Source organism: Podarcis liolepis (genome assembly GCF_965112155.1).
Source record: "Podarcis liolepis genome assembly, chromosome: 9".
Lineage (NCBI taxonomy): Eukaryota > Metazoa > Chordata > Lepidosauria > Squamata > Lacertidae > Podarcis > Podarcis liolepis.
In genome coordinates this window covers 34,815,148-34,827,627 of record NC_139564.1, presented here as the reverse complement: position 1 = coordinate 34,827,627, position 12,480 = coordinate 34,815,148, and the positions used below count along the sequence as shown (strand labels likewise).

Genomic DNA, 12,480 nt, shown 5'->3' with positions numbered 1-12,480 from the left:
ACACTAAGGCCCAATTTAAATTTGTCCCGTGGAATACATCCATGGAAGTGTTCCATGTAACTGCTGTTTGTGGATGGAGGTTATACTGAATGGATGTATAGTTGCCTTTGACTGGACTTAACTGTCTAGGGGCCTTTTACCTTTACCTTTACTAAATGGATTTGTGTGGATGTTATGTGAATGTGACTCTGGCCCCAGAAGGTTACCCTTGAGGAAATGTGGGTCTCAGGGTAATAAAAGTTCTCCAACTCTGATGTGTAGGGTTGCATATTTCCCCCCTACATGGCCTTGTTATGCTTCTGAATATACAGTTATCTGCTGTCCTGATATGCTGGCAGCTCTTTGATGCAAGGGTGATGCTGTCGCCCTTCATTCTGTGTAGGCAGGCTATATCATTGTGCTGTCAGTGTGCTCAACCCGCATTAGGTGCATTGCTATGTGAGCCCCATGCTATCACATTTATCTGGCTATTTCAGCCAAAATGGATAATACCTAGAAAAAATGTAGACTAGCTAGAATTTGACAGAGTGTTGCTGCACATATGCATTGTTGCTTCTCTCTTGTTAGAAAGCCATTGGGGTACTGTAAAATATTCAGATGAATGCTATTAATGGAAAATAAAGTGGAAGACAATGTGTTTAATTCTGCATTCGGGGAAGTATTCTCCATATGAAGTTAGAATGTAGAAATTTTTTTTCAGGATTATTGAAGTAACCATAAGCAGACTCCCTCCAGTTACTACTTGTGATACAAACAGAAGCCTTTGTAGTAAATCAGAAGTGTTGGCTTCGTTAGAGTCCTGACACAGAACCAATTAAATCAAGCAGTGGTTAGTACTTTAAATTTAGTTTCTATATGCACTAATGGGAAGATGCAGCATAAGATTCTATCAGCACATCTGCATCCCAAATAGTTGAGAAATTTTTCCAGCAACACAGAGGAGTGAAGTGCTTCTCTGACTCAAGTGGAGGAAAGGTGCTTGATGATTCAACAGCTCAGCACCAACACCCAATAAAAATCATAGCTAGTCTTTTTATTGGCTTCATTCATCTTTGGATGAGGCCTCTAATGCTGAACAACTGGAGATGCAGAGCTTAATTATTTGAACAGGCAGGTTTTGAAGCTCATAGCCACAGGCAGTTTTGTATCACTATCTTGTTTGCTTTGCTGTAGGTGTTTTATTTAAATCTCCCACAGAAGTTCACACTGTAAACAGGACTTCTCTGTAGAACATCATTGTGGAACTGTTGCTATTGCAATAAAAAAGGATTATAATTCTTCCAGATGTGTAATTTGTAATATTTTGTGAAGAGCTGTAGATGCAAATTACTGCCTGGAACAAGGAAGTGTATAATGAATCCTTCTGTCTCGTGCCGTGCCAAAGTAAATGTTTGCCTCAAAATCAGTCACAGTTGTATGTTTCCAGGTGCACTTCACCATGTAGAATAACTGGCAGCTGGTATTCCTATAATCAGTTCATGCTCAAACAGTGATAATTAACCTTCTGCAACATTTAGGGTGACAGAGTGCCTGAAAAGAACTATGTGGCAAACACAGATATTTGCACCTCAAAATAGTAAATCTCCATGGCATGGGGAGATGTTGAATCAGTAATTTGGTACAGGGATATGTGGAATCATTTGCAGAATTATATCTGCGACTGCTTTAGCTTGCCATATTCAATTTTTCCTTGCTTGCTTCACTTGAAACAATCCCGTACAAACAGGTTGTGTTTTCTGTTTATCCAATGAAAAGAGATGAGGGTGGCAGATACTGAGTTGCAAAAGTCCATCTTTGGAATTCATGACTGGGCAGCTGTCCATAACCAGTGTTGCATTTATCAGAATACTAGTGTTTTGGGAAACCTTAACCTTGTCAAGGCTGTCCTAATTGACAATGGCATTATATTGTATTCCCCTCCCTCATGTATGTTTTAGACCTTCATCCTACCTATGCTGCAACAAGCATATTGGAAGGACCAGTTCCTTTGAGTTTGTTATATGGAGTATTGGGATGTGGAAACCATCACGAGATTTCTCTATTGCACTATATACCAACTTTGTTGCTTATTAAGGGAAATTTCTAGGAACTGATCTCAACGTTGTAGCTTAGAAGTCACTGTTCATAACTGGAAACATTGGTGCAAATATATTTCCTGGGACATTAATGGGGGGAAAGTATAGCATAACTCATCACATTTGTCTTTGTAGTAGATTGTTGTGTCATTTTGTCTGTTACAGTCAACTCTCCAAAGTAAGCATGGGATAAACTGGAATGTAAACTTTTAGGCATTCATTTCTTCAAAACATTTTGCTGTACAAGAGTAGAAAACATAGGCTAGTTTGGAATTCACAAATTAAATCCAGGTGTATTTGAGGTTTAATACATCACTACACTTTGATTTAGGATATTTGTGAAAGCTGCATAAGGAATATACCACTTGGGTGTATTGGTGTTTGTTATTTCCTGGTTTCTCATGTGACTTGGGCTAATCCATGACCCCTAAAAAGGATAATTACACAGGATAGGAACATAGGATGCTGCATACAGAACACACAGAGTGAGACTATTGGTTCGTCTAGTTCAGTATTTTCAACACCGACTGACAGTGCGGCTCTGCTGGATTTTTAGATAGGAGTTTTTCTCAGCCTACCTGGAGATGCCTGAACCTGGGACCTTTTTCATGCAAAGCATGTGCTCTGCCACTGAGTTACAGCCTTTCAATTATAAATTAATGAAGAATACAATAACGAAATAATTGAATGAAGTGAATGAAGAACAATGACCCAGTAATGAATGGTGCAAGCTGTTGATTCACATAATGAAGTACATGAACTACCTGCTTAAAAACATCTATTTGTACACATTTTAGGGCATTTTAAAATTAAAACAATAGGCAACATTAAGGGGAGACATGAAACCTTAAAAATGAAATTTCAGGAAAGTGCTGTAATTATTTAGCGTTTAGGTGAAAATTCCAGTGTTGTCACTATAAAAGAGTAAGGGCCTAAACATAAATAAAATGGAGAGACCCAAGGGCAAAAATTCTTCAATATCTATCAAAGCTAAAGCTGGAAACAGTTTCTCAAAAATTCCTTTGTCATAAATCCTTGCTAGAATTTGTGGCAAAATGTACATAGAGCAATTCCTTGTTTAAACATGAAAGTTTGCAAATGTTCTGTTTCCATTTGTTAAATAAGTTTGAGGCCATCCAGGTAATCAATCATTGTTTAAAAAGTTACACTGTGCAAAGAATGTATTATTGAGATGTATAGTGTTTGTAAGCCTACTCTCAGATTGATAAATCATGTCTAGTGCCTGTTGGAATACAGAGAATGAATTGCTTTGCTATGACCTTGGGGTGTGAGATTAGTCAGTTTGTCTATTAGGCTTTTCCAGTGTTCTTCTCACTTCATTTATTCCTTCTGTCCTTTGGAGCCAAGATGCAGCAGACTTGGAGCAAGTTGCCAGGGCTTGATATAATCACTCATTTTGGGAAAGCAGAATATCAGAATGGCCTGAATGATCTTTGTGGGTTTTTAATATCAGATTTAAATAATCTGAGTGTCATATTTAATTAATGCACTGTCTGCTTCCTATTTATATTAATTAATGGCTGAAAGTCAACACATCTTGAGTCAATGAGAAATGAAAAGACGAAGCATAATACTGAGGATATTTCCAGACTTGAGGAAGGTGATGGCGACATAGATAAATGAGAGGTGAGCAGCTTCCCAAATGTCACAGTGCTTCCAACATGTTGGTGAATTCCAGCCCTTTAAATTTTTTGGCATGCTGCAATCTGATGTACTATCATTCTTAGTTAAATCAATAACTCACACGATACTTTAAATATCAAGCCTGATAGGTCTAACTTCGCTCACATGCCCTGAGCTCTTTTGAAAGGTGGACAGTGACAGAATGGGAACTGTTGGATGCTCAATATTTTAGAAACATCATTTACTTTGGAGCCTAACTGGTAACAGTTCACCTTTGGAAAGTGTATTCATATTTTGAGATGTGAAGTTTTGAAGTCTTTTGAATATAGGGCTGATAGCATACCCCACAAGTGTCCCAGAAAAAAAAGTGTTGTCCCATCCTGTTTTCTCTCACAAGAGCACAGCAGCCATTTTGGGTGCTATGATCTCGCATGATTTCATACTGAGATCCCTTTGTTATCACTTCATTGAGTGGGGGGTAGAGCATCACAGGATGTTTTGACTTGCCAAAATCTAGAGCCCTTGAATCTCTGCCATAGTGCCTAATTTCTAGACACACATGCACACTCGGCCATGGGACATTCTCAAGTACCAAGGAGTAAAATGGGGTTGGCAGAAGACAGTAGGGTGGCCATGCACTGTGGAGGACAGCACTCTCTATTTTGAAGGCTGTCCAGTCCAAGTCTAGTTTAAAGATGAAGAACCATAACAACAGGAGCTCATCAACAGTTAGCAGCTTGTGGCCTGCGGTCCAAGCAGGTACACAAATCACCCAGTGTCTGCCACGCTATGGTGAGGTGTATTGTATTCCCCTTAAAATATGTGTCTATATTTATAGATGACCATATGGGAAATTTGTGCAAATTCTTATCCTCTCTTTGGGTGATGCATGACCGGCTGGTCTAGAAGAGAGAAGCAATATGCTGCCTTTGTGCACTCCTTTATTTAACATGTTGCCTTTTCTCCCATTTAAAGTACACGGGTTCCTCCCAAATAATCCTGGAAATTGTGGTTCGTTACGGGTGCGAATTGTTACTCTGTGAGGGAGTAAACTGCATCTTGCACAATTCTTTGTAGGGAAGGCCATGACCGTTAAAGTGGGGTGGTATAAACATGCTTTAAAAGTACAGTGGTACCTCGGGTTAAGTATTTAATTCTAAGTACTTCATTCGTTCCAGAGGTCTGTTCTTAGCCTGAAACTGTTCTTAACCTGAAGCACCACTTTAGCTAATGGGGCCTCCTGCTGCCAGAGCACGATTTCTGTTCTCATCCTGAAGCAAACTTCTTAACCTGAAGCACTATTTCTGGGTTAGCGGAGTCTGTAACCTGAAGCGCATGTAACCCGAGGTACCACTGTAATGTGGATATGAGCTTCTTCTGCAGGTCACCTCTTCAGAGGATATGACACATTGCTAGCCCTCCTCCTGTAGGATTGCATATTTGGGGGCATACTTGTATAAATGATAACCTTGAAATGCAGAATGGATATTCTGGTTTGGATCCAGCTTAGAGCTGTTGATCTACTGTTGGTAGCTTGGGGATATTTATAGATACTGTGAACATTAGGGGGACCATAATTAATGGCATGCAGGTCAAACTTTAAGTGAGTTTTCCTTGTCTTCAAGTTTTCACCTCTCTGCAATTTCCTGAGACTGCTTCTGAGGAATTTGTTAGGTAGTTTCACTACATCTTCAGACATTGGTTCCCACATGAAGGTCTGTGTGTATCCTCACTTAGTTATAGCTGATGAGTCACAAGTGAGATGGCAACCCACCTATAGTGGGAGGTAGTGCTGGCAGCAAAACCACATAACTTTAAATACTAAACATTCCCCTCGCCACAGGCAAGATCACAGGAAGGCACAAGAAGAAAGCAAATGCATTACATACAAGTGCCTGTAGCGCAAATCAGCCTAGATGGCTCAAACAAGTGATGCAAGTCACATGCTAAAGAGTCCAGATGAGACAAGACAAAACTAGACATTACTTCTGGAAAGTCTCAGTCACCAACTTGAGGAAAAGTCCTTATCAGCGTCAGATAATGTTGATTGCTCAGACTTTGCACATGAGTAAAACTCATTCATTGAATCTTTCAAGGAGTGCATTTCCGTACTACCCTTTCACTTTCTTTGTTTTTCACTGAATGCACAAACTAAGAAGTGACATAATGATCTAGTCTAGGAGTGTGGAATCCCAGATGTTGCTGGACTGCAAGTCCCGGAATCACTGACCTTTAGCCATGTTGGCTGGGGCTTGTGGGCACTGGAAGTTCAGCAGCAGCTGGAGGGCACCAGGATCCCCCTTTCAGATTTTCGTCAAAGTTAAGTACCTCTCTATAGTGTCAAGCTCTATCAAAGTTCCATTGAACCTGAGGGTACTTAATTCTTAGTAGACATGTATAGGATTACACTGTGAGCCCTGATTATTTGAATAGGGAGTTAAGCAGGTATAGATGAAACCATATATTCAAACATTTGGCATATCATTTTTCAAAAAGGAAATATTGCTCTTATCTATTGAGCATATGAAGGAAACTTTAGCTGGATTTAACATGAATTATAAGCTGTTCCTTAATAAGCAAAATTATTTTTTCTTTTCAAAACACATATGTAAATGTTAGACGAAAGGAACAAGCTATATTTTTCTCTTAGTGTCTTTAATGTAAGGGGCATGTCCATGCACAATGTGCTAAATATTCATGCTGCCCATGAGCTATCATCAAAAAATATTTTTGTCTTTTTTAACTTCTTATTGAGATTAAAGAGCCCTGTTTGAAGGAATTAAACAATTACCCTGTGCTTAATTGTGTGTGTGTGTGTGTGTGTGTGTGTGTGTGTGTGTGTGTGTGTGTGTGTGTTGTTCTGCTTCACATATGCATAAAAAATCCATTTGGCTCAAAGTCAATTTGTTCATTCCTCTAAGGCCACTATGCCAAGTAAATGGTGTAAAAATGGTAGGATTATATTGTAATATTTTATCTTGAGGTAATCAAAAGTGACATACATTAATCCCTCAAATGCTATTCTATAGCTCATTTGCTCATGTAAATTTAAAAGGTGTCCAGGTACCTTAAAATAAAATTGAAGGGCAAGGCTGTCAGTATTTCCTTTCACTTTTATTCAGTATGGTTTATGGTCTAGAAATACTTTTAGGCTTTTATATCTGGGTCAGTGTAACTAGCTGGGTTGTTTTTTTTAAAGTAACTCTTTCACACATAAATCTTAACTAGATTTTGACTATTACCTATGCAGCACACATAGAACTATCCCAAATCCTTAGGTCAGAGGTCTAGACTGTACAAAAAATAGCCTGGTTCCCACTAAGCTATGGCTTGATTAACAAACCAGAAGTTGTCCTAATATATGGTTATGTTTTCCAGCCGCGCTTGCTTTGCGCCATTGTAATTTGGTGAACATACTGGGTGGGGTTTGACTGGGTTCACATGTTAACAACCAAGCCAAAGATAAAATAAAATAAAATAAGGTTTGTGATCAAAGGTTTGTATTCAAACAACAAACACTGAGCCGTATCCAGTGTGTTCTGTCCATTAGTGCAAGCAGATGGCGCAGTTTAAAAGCTATGCATCAAAGGAATCCAGCGCAACAGTTGTGCTAGTGGAAGCTTGTTGTACAACAACAGATTGTGAAATCTGCTGTGCCACCATCTTTGGCCATGTGCTTGTGTATACTCTTATACTGCACAATCTGGTGCACTGGTACTTTTGTTTCCCTTGCACAGCAATGTTCCACCACTGGAACAAGTATACTGCTAAGTTACTTTAACTTAGCACTACACTGGATACAACTCCCTGGTTTCCAGATTGTGATTTGTTAGCAGTAAGCATGCCCCATAGCTAAACCTTTTGGCTGGGTTCACTTATAACGCCAAGCCATGACTTAATAAACCATAGATTAGTGTTATGTGCAAACCAGACCACCCTTTCTTTTGCACTGTACTGGAAAGTGCAATATTGTTGTATGTGTGTAGATTTTATTGCATTTATTTTATAAACATTTCTGTAGTACCCTTTTGCGCCAAAAAGAGCCCCCCCAAACAACTTAGAACAATAAAACATCGAAAAAATACTGAAGAACATTGAAACCAATATAAAACAGTTAACAAGGCCATAAAAGACTGATGGAACAAATATGTCTTAGCTATCCAGGATAGGGCCACTTGAATCTCCATTTGTAGGATGCTCCTCAGGCAAGGTGCCACCACTGAAAAGGTCCTATCCCATACAGAGCTGGCTATACCACTAGGCAGAGTGAGGCAGCTGCCTCAGGTGTCAAATTCTGGGGGAGTAATGGCAGTGAGATGTTGAACAAGAGAGCTGTGTGTCACTTATAGACTGCCATGTGCCTCCAAAGCTAGACTGCTACCCTCAGGTGTAGTGGAGGAAGCTGTCCTATCATTAAAATTTAATTGCTAGAATTTTGGGTGAAAAATAGATCTCTTTTATCAGGGACCATCCCATAACAAATGGAAGCTGGAATACACACACAAACCTAGCCTGTAGTCACGTGGAATCCTGTAGGGACAAAATATTCATCCGTTTTGCCTCTGTTGCAGTCATGATGCATGAAATCTTAGCTTTTCTTCTCCCTGTCCATCTATATGGAGTGTGGGGTCCATTGCATGTTCAGGATAAGCTGTGGTAGACTTCCAAGACTGGGTTGGGATGAGCATTCTGTTTAAATGGAGGATCTTACCTACATCAGACCAAGCATGATGACTAATCCAACTCTGGTAAAATGGAATGCATAGGACTGGATATGCATAGGTTATTAAGCTAGTAGCACGTAATTTCCACTGATTGAAATTGATGGGACTTAAGTCAGTATAACTAAATTTTCACATTCATTTTAATGTGTCATAAATATGATTAACTTAGTCTGGATTCAATGCACACAAACACAGATCCTCCTGAAGCATAAGGAAGAGGGCAAATCAAACTTTTTAATGCAGTGAATATGAGCTTTACCCCTGTCACTGTTCTCGTTGGCTTCACCTTCTGAAATGGGAAACCTTCTATATCCATGGAGGCTCCTTGTGTATTTTTGAACCCTGCATAATTGGGGCTAATGTGCCTGCCCCTGCTGACCCTCTCCTGTGTTTATATTGCCCTCTTCCTAATGCCTAAACAGGACTATAGTTTTAATACAATTCTGCTTTTTATTAGATATTAATATTCTTTAAGCCATAAGAAATTGAGGCTTTGACTGAAGTTTCAGAAGCAGCCAGCTCTTCATGCACTTGTAATATATTAACCCAGAAAGAGAACCTGCCCAGTATGATAAACAAAGCAGATTAACTTGGCAAGTACATTTTCTGCCTATATAACCTGGTCATTATTAATCACAGTACGGTCATGTATAATTGTGCAAATAGAAATTCAGCAAATGTGTGTCTTATAAAACTAATTTCCTGAAATAAAAAAAACAAAAAACATTTATTTCCAAAAGGAGCATAGTGAATGTTGTTGCCCAGCAAATCTGGCTGGTGGCCCAACACCAGCAATGTTAATGATCTGTTTGCATTTCCATTACAGTCCTTTATCTTTAGAATTCTATAATTTACCAATAAACTCTTTTTGCAAGCTGGCATTTGAGCTTTAACTGGCCTTTGAAAAGGCCACAGGAGATGAGATAATTTGTTTGAAAAGTGACTATAGTAATGTTAATTTAAAATACTTTTCAGAATTTCACATTCTTTAACACAATTTAATGTACACATCTAGAGTAGACCAACTGATCCAAAATACAGGCACCTTTGGATTAAACACTCCATAAATATTTTTAGATGGTTCAACAAAAGTGCAGTGTCTTTTATTTTTAACCCATTATTTCTGCCTGCATGATTATATACCATTCCCATTGTCAATACTATACATAGATTCTATGCATGTTCTTATGCTGGCACCCACAGAACTTATCTGAAGGATTGTTGTTTTGGTGGGGCTGCGTGAAACAAATAGGGACTAACATGTGATGGGACTGTTGAGTTGAATTTAACTTACGAAACAGTTTTATTTACAGCACAATCCTAGACATCTTTATTCAGAAGTAAATTTAGTGGGGCTTACCCATACCAGTGTAAGATCACAGCCTTAGCACGACATGAGCTGTGGAGGACTGGTATAGTATTTAACATTTGTGTACTTACGTTCATTTCCATTTACAATATGGAGAAACTATGAGGAAGGTGTTTCATTTTGCTATGTAACCCTGTTGCTTTAACCAAAATGTACAGAAAGAAGATCATTGTACTATTGATTTTTTAAAATCAAGAACTTGTTTGTTTGTTTTAATCCTTGGGTCCTACTTGGGCAACAGCAGTAGAAGGAGCCAGTGGTAGTTAATGCTACATAAAGCACAGATGGAAGTGGCAACAACTTCCTGCCAATGGCAGTAACAGTAATTACAGCAGATTGCGTAAACCAGATGGGCAAGCTAGATGGGGACAATTAGCATTACAAAACAAGGAAACTGGAAAATTAGGGTGGGGGTGTAGTAGTGTGTATGTGTGCATAGTGGGAGGGGGTGTCAAATGTTTTTGCTTTGCCCGCTTGACCAGAATGTGTATCTTTAGGGCACATCTGTTTGGCAGTTCCGAAGGGGGATTAGATATGGGTCCAAAGCACAGTTGATCCTTGCAGTCTGCATGAACTAGTGACCTTGTCTCCTGCTGGTTTTGCCCTGGGTCTTGGCAATACATTTGTGAAGGGCGCTATTGAAGAGCACTGTACAACTTGTGCCACACTGAGTTGAGCATGGCCCCCTCACCGTACAGTGTAGTCCAGAAAAGCTTGAGAAACCATCAGTTGTTGCTACCTGACTGAGACTGCAAAAGAAGGCAATTTTGTGGGCACCTGGGTGGTTGATGCAGCATGGGCTGGCAGGCTGTTTCAAATTGGATCACAATTTGAGAAGACCTGACGTATGCCAATAATTAGTTGGGACTATAATATTTGGGACAGAGAGAGGTTTCCCCCCTCACTTTCTGTTGTTTTCCTGTTCTCTTGTCCTGATTTCAGCTTTCCATTTCTGGATTTTGTTGTCTGTGAAGAGAGTCATTTGCTGTAATATCATATCATGGGAAATGGAGATTATCTCCAGCCGCAGCTTTAAGGCTTTAGTAATCTCAGTCACTGGAGGGTACTTTCTGAAAAACCTATCTGATTTTTTTTTGAATTGCTTTTCTGAGAAAAGAGCCCAAAGCACTTTAAGATCAGATGACTTTCTAACCTCCTGTTTCCAGCTTCAACGGCAATTGTCTCTGTATTTTAATGCAAAAATTACAGGTGTGCAGGTTCTCTTTAGCAAATAGTTTGCCTTTCTACACTTTATCTGTGACAAAGGGTGCGTTGATATGCCTGCCAAGGGTCCAGATGTCACCATGCCAATCTTTGGTCTGTGATCAGTGAAAATTCTGGGCTGCATGAATATTCATTTCAGTCAAGATCTATTTGTTTTGGTCATAACAAGTACGTACAAGATTAAAATGTTTTGGAAAAAGGCTAATAGTATACAGTAGGGCTGCAAGATCATGTTATACAAGATCATGTTACACAGCATTCTTTAATCCAAGTAACAGTCAAACACATGGACATCCACAAAGTTTTACATTGAAAAAACGGCCCCTCTCTGGATAGGCAACAGCGGCGGAGGAAGCCGCTCAGGTGCCTGCCCACTATGGAGTCTGCCTGCCTCCTCCCACTCAGCCACCCTACAGCTGGGGAGGAGGCAGCGGGCGGACTGTGGCTCGGCTGCGCTGCAGGCCCCACGGTGAGTGCCGCCTAGCATTTTGTCACCACCACCTCAGTGGGTACACCCGGGGCAGCCAGCACCTACCACACCCCCTTCCTCTGCCCCTGATGGGCAAGTTATTGTTTGCAAGCAAACACCCCTCCTCACGCTTTTTGGTGAGTCTGACCAATACTTGTGACTTTCAGCAACCCAGGAAAGAATTGTATCCTCACATTCAAGGCCAATGTCAGCAGGCTACATCATGAGATCCTAGAACGCTGACAGGACCACTCACTGAAGCCAGTGGCTCTTTGTATTCACTTATTGGTCCAAATTCTGAATTCCTGTTTTGCAGCAGCGGTGGATTTGACCTGTCCCAATACATACCAATTCCTCAAGTTGTGATTGGCTGCACCTCCCTGGTGATTGCAAACTTTGGAGCTAGTCTTGCTTCTGCTTAAATGTGTGAAATGACTTGAATGCTCTCCAGTTTCTTGAGCGTTTTAGTCCCCTGCAAAAGAGGTTTTCTGTGTTTCTGGCCCAGCTGGAGAATATCAGCAGGTGTGGAGTTACTGTATTGTTGCCCCAAAAATTTCAGTGGGTGTAGAGTTGATATTGGCCTGCTGTTGTGAAATGCCCAAGAGAGCATTAAACATTTCATTAAACATTTCTCCAGTGCTCAGCAGTCACCCTGGTGGCCCATGCTACCTGATCTGAAAAAGACCAATGAGAAAACTTAGCTCTCCACTTCAAGGGCTTAACTGAAGAACAGGAAACCACAGAGGCTCTCTTATCAAGTGCCTGAGATATGTACACTAGGTGGTTTTCTTTCTTTGAAGCCATTCTTTCAAAAAGCATCATTACTAATTTTAAAAACTAACAATGAATAGCTTATTTTCCCTTTGATAATCTTCAAATTCAACACAGGACTCCTAAAAATAGAGCTTTGTTCAACATTTAGCTAACAGAACTTTTTCATAGCCAAATTTTCTGATTTTTCGGCAAATCCTGTTC

At 39.9% G+C, this 12,480-nt stretch overlaps 1 protein-coding gene across 3 annotated transcripts in view; it reads left to right on the top strand.

Annotated features, from left to right (window-relative positions):
* SLC7A11 (solute carrier family 7 member 11) overlaps window positions 1-12,480 on the top strand; it is a 96,360-nt gene that overhangs the window by 58,753 nt on the left and 25,127 nt on the right. The window lies entirely within an intron of this gene.